General features: G+C 40.4%; 1 pseudogene; it reads left to right on the top strand.

The window, feature by feature from the left end:
• Window positions 1-1,283: 1,283 nt before the first annotated feature.
• Window positions 1,284-4,388, top strand: LOC116898011 (annotated as a pseudogene).
• Window positions 4,389-5,188: the final 800 nt, after the last annotated feature.

Below are 5,188 nucleotides of genomic sequence, written 5' to 3'. Positions count from 1 at the left end.
AAATATACTGACATTTAATATTTATTGAGTGCTTGCAATGTACTAGCCACTTCACATATATTGCTCTGCTTAATCTTTATAGCTACCCTATGAATTATTCATCCCATTTTATGGATGGAAACTAAGTACCAGAGTGATAAAGAACAGCCTGAGTTTATAGTCCTAGAAAGTAGGAACACTGTATGTGGCCACTTGATCTAATATCAACCCGGCTCTTATGCATGCTGCCCTTAACAACTAAAAACCAAAACATACATAAGATAAAGGAATTATGACCATGCCCTTTCAAAATATATAAACTTGGGGCCAAAGTGGTGGCACAATCTTTAATCTCCAAACTTCCAGAGACAGAGGCAAGCAGACATCTGTGAGTTCAAGACCATCCTGGTCTCATGTTCAAATTTCAGAACAGAGGGCTACATCGTGCGTGAGACCCTGTGTCACAAAGATTTTTTGCAAAATTGGCATACTGATTAATTCAAACTAATGCTACTTGTGTTAGACTTGGAAAGATTCCCTCATTTTTCTCTGCATTCTGAACGCTATACTGTGGAGAGAGTTCCTTTACACAGCAAAGCTGGAAAACAAACTTTGCTACCGGGAACTGGTAAGTTAGTTGCACATGTCCTAGGGTTTTAGTGCTATGAATAGACACCATGACCAAAGCAACTTTTATAAAGGTCAACATTTAATTGGGGCTGGCTAACAGTTTCAGAGGCTCAGTGCATTGGTGGGAAACATGGCAGCATTTATGCAGACATGGTGCTGGAGAAGGAGCTGAGAGTTCTACATCTATTCTTGACTCTAAAGCTAGAGCCATCTCTAAAGCTGCGGAATTCTGCTGCATGCAAGGACTGGAACACGCTCCCTTTGCTCTATGACATCTTCACCACCTTTCTTTTTTTTTTTTTTTTTTTTTTCTTTTTTTTTGGAGCTGGGGACCGAATCAGGGCCTTGCACTTCCTAGGTAAGCGCTCTACCACTGAGCTAAATCCCCAACCCCCACCTTTCTATTTTCAGTGATTTCATTCACTGCCTAAGATTGGTTGTTCTGGAACTTGCTCTGCAGAGTAACTTTGAACTCAGAGATCTGCTAGCCTGTTTCTGAAAGTTTATACCACCACACCCAGATTTACGCTTTTCTCTACTTGGAACTTGCTGTCCAATGCTGGCATTCATCTCTGAGATCGGCTTGCCTCTGTCTCCTGGGGTTAAAGGTGTGTACCACTGATTGGCCTCTGCTGCTAGGTGGCGTTGCTTAAGTCTGCACCTCTCTGCTTGTTATGGCCGTGGCCGTCGCTATGAAGACAGAGGATGCTGGAAATCAACTATGGTTTAGCTGGAGTTTGAAGTTGTGTAGTGTTTAGCCAACCCAAATTACCTTAATTTTCTTGCCCAAAGAGGTTACTTCAAAGACAAAGCTTTTGTTAATTAAGTACTTGCTTTTCTGGAAAGAGCAAGAATATGCCAAATATCTAAAGGACCCTCAGTGTTTACGTGTTAGAACCGCTCAGTGTTTACGTGTTAGAACTGCTCAGTGTTTATGTATGTTAGAACCGCTCAGTGTTTATGTATGTTAGGACAGCTCAGTGTTTACGTATGTTAGAACTGCTCAACTGCTCAGTGTTTACGTATGTTAGAACCGCTCAGTGTTTACGTATGTTAGAACCGCTCAGTGTTTACGTGTTAGAACTGCTCAGTGTTTACATATGTTAGAACTGCTCAGTGTTTACGTATGTTAGAACTGCTCAGTGTTTACGTATGTTAGAACTGCTCAGTGTTTACGTATGTTAGAACTGCTCAGTGTTTACATATGTTAGAACCGCTCAGTGTTTACGTATGTTAGAACCGCTCAGTGTTTACGTATGATGTTAGAACGTAGTGTTTACGAACTGCTCAGTGTTTACGTGTTAGAACTGCTCAGTGTTTACATATGTTAGAACCGCTCAGTGTTTAAGTATGTTAGAACTGCTCAGTGTTTACGTATGTTAGAACCGCTCAGTGTTTACGTGTTAGAACTGCTCAGTGTTTACGTATGTTAGAACTGCTCAGTGTTTACGTATGTTAGAACTGCTCAGTGTTTACGTATGTTAGAACTGCTTAGAACTGCTCAGTATTTACGTATGTTAGAACCGCTCAGTGTTTACGTATGTTAGAACTGCTCAGTGTTTATGTTAGAACGTGTTAGAACCGCTCAGTGTTTACGTATCTTAGAACTGCTCAGTGTTTACGTATGTTAGGACCGCTCAGTGTTCATGTATGTGAGAACGCTCAATTTCGTGAACTCTCAGTGTTTTTCGGGCGTTAGAACTGCTCAGTGTTTACATATGTTAGAACTGCTCAGTGTTCACGTATGTTAGAACCGTTCAGTGTTTACGAACCGCTCAGTGTTTACCTGTATTAGAACCGCTCAGTGTTTACGTGTTAGAACTGCTCAGTTAGTTTTCGTGTTAGAACTGCTCAGTGTTTTCAACTGCATTTTCATGTTAGAACTGCTCAGTGTTCGTGTTTAGAACTGCTCAGTGTTTCATTATGTTAGAACTGCTCAGTGTTCGTGTGTTATGTTGTTTACGTGTTAGAACCGCTCAGTGTTTCATTATGTTAGAACTGCTCAGTATTTCACGTGTGTTAGAACCGCTCAGTGTTTTGCGATGTTAGAACTGCTCAGTGTTTACGTATGTTAGAACCGCTCAGTGTTTACGTATCTTAGAACTGCTCAGTGTTTACGTATGTTAGAACTGCTCAGTGTTCATGTATGTGAGAACTGCTCAGTATTTACGTATGTTAGAACCGCTCAGTGTTTACGTATGTTAGAACTGCTCAGTGTTTACATATGTTAGAACTGCTCAGTGTTTAAGTATGTTAGAACTGTTTTACGTTTAGAACAGTGTTTACGTGTACTACTAGAACCGCTCAGTGTTCAAGAACCGCTCAGTGTTTTACGTATGTTAGAACTGCTCAGTGTTCAGTGTTTACTGCTCAGTGTTTGTATGTTAGAACCGCTCAGTGTTTACGTATCTTAGAACTGCTCAGTGTTTACGTATGTTAGAACTGCTCAGTGTTCATGTATGTGAGAACTGCTCAGTATTTACGTATGTTAGAACCGCTCAGTGTTTACGTATGTTAGAACTGCTCAGTGTTTACATATGTTAGAACTGCTCAGTGTTTACGTATGTTAGAACTGTTCAGTGTTTACGTGTTAGAACCGCTCAGTGTTTACGTATGTTAGAACCGCTCAGTGTTTACGTATGTTAGAACCGCTCAGTGTTTACGTGTTAGAACCGCTCAGTGTTTACGTATGTTAGAACTGCTCAGTGTTTACGTGTTAGAACTGCTCAGTGTTTACGTATGTTAGAACCGCTCAGTGTTTACGTATGTTAGAACCGCTCAGTGTTTACGTGTTAGAACTGCTCAGTGTTTACGTATGTTAGAACTGCTCAGTGTTTACGTATGCTCAGTGTTTACGTATGTTAGAACCGCTCAGTGTTTACGTGTTAGAACTGCTCAGTGTTTACGTATGTTAGAACCGCTCAGTGTTTACGTATGTTAGAACTGCTCAGTGTTTACGTGTTAGAACCGCTCAGTGTTTACGTATCTTAGAACTGCTCAGTGTTCATGTATGTTAGAACTGCTCAGTATTTACGTATGTTAGAACCGCTCAGTGTTTACGTATGTTAGAACTGCTCAGTGTTTACGTGTTAGAACTGCTCAGTGTGTTTAGAACCGTAGTGTTTACGTGTTAGAACTGCTCAGTGTTTACGTATGTATGTTAGAACCGCTCAGTGTTTACGTATGTTAGAACTGCTCCGTGTTTACGTGTTAGAACCGCTCAGTGTTTATGTATCTTAGAACTGCTCAGTGTTTATGTATGTTAGAACTGCTCAGTGTTCATGTATGTTAGAACTGCTCAGTATTTACGTATGTTAGAACTGCTCAGTGTTTACATATGTTAGAACTGCTCAGTGTTTACATATGTTAGAACCGCTCAGTGTTTACGTATGTTAGAACCGCTCAGTGTTCATGTATGTTAGAACTGCTCAGTATTTACGTATGTTAGAACTGCTCAGTGTTTACATATGTTAGAACTGCTCAGTGTTTACGTGTTAGAACCGCTCAGTGTTTACGTGTTAGAACCCCTCAGTGTTTACGTGTTAGAACTGCTCAGTGTTTATGTGTTAGAACCGCTCAGTGTTTACATGTTAGAACTGCTCACTGTTTACGTGTTAGAACTGCTCCAACACTTTTAAAAGGAGTTGGGGAATGCTCACTGTGTAGAATTTATTGACAACCGCCAGATTCGACACTGGCCACACTATTCGGGAAAGGGGATGCATCTTCAGCAAACCCTGGCAGAGCAGCGACAGCAGAATAGCACAGCAGGAAAATAAAGAGATGGCGACAGAGCAGGCTCTTAGGATATGTATATAATGCATTGCTATTGTACAGTACGGAGAAAAGAAGACTCTTTTGCCCCCTTTATTGTGGTAGCACTCAGAAACTATAGTGTTATTTTTGGTCAGTAAACTTTTTGTTAATAGATTACTTCTATCAAACCAAAAACAGAAAAAATAATGGTGTGTTCCACCAAGCTTGAGTCTAACCTTTGCATGGCCACTGTGTCTCAAGATCCTGATCAAAAGCGCGCCTCTTATAGCTCATGATCTAGATTTCCCTCCATTTCCGGATTCCAGTTCATTCCAGGTTAAGTGGCCAAATGAAAGCAGTAACCAGTTCAAAATAGGGACTACCATAATACAACTATTCCTTGTTCAACTGCAAAAGTATAAACAATAAGTTTAGCTGGGTGGGATTGTGACCCTTGGTCACTACTCCCTTAATTACATTCAATATCGTTGGACACAGGATTTAGCTCCATTCCATTTCTTGATGCCCCTTTAATATTTAAAGCATTTATTTTGTATTTTTACATTTTCAGCTTAGTCCTTTTCATCAAAGCACCACTTACTATTCATTAGAGTTAACTTTAGTAACCTCACAACAAAATGCATACCAGCCTGTTTTGTGATTTCCTTTCCTCGTGCAATTAGTCTAAGTCTCTTCAGGTTAGCCCCAGGCAGACTCTTTGGACAAAGGCAAAATCACCACCTTCTTCACCAAAATCACAAAAACAGTCTCTAGGCTACATATTAACATTCTTTTCCCCTGAAACCTCTTGAACCCCCAACAG

This window comes from Rattus rattus, chromosome 4, assembly GCF_011064425.1.
Source record: "Rattus rattus isolate New Zealand chromosome 4, Rrattus_CSIRO_v1, whole genome shotgun sequence".
In the NCBI taxonomy this organism is placed as follows: Eukaryota; Metazoa; Chordata; class Mammalia; order Rodentia; family Muridae; genus Rattus; species Rattus rattus.
This window is presented reverse-complemented; position numbering and strand designations above follow the sequence as displayed.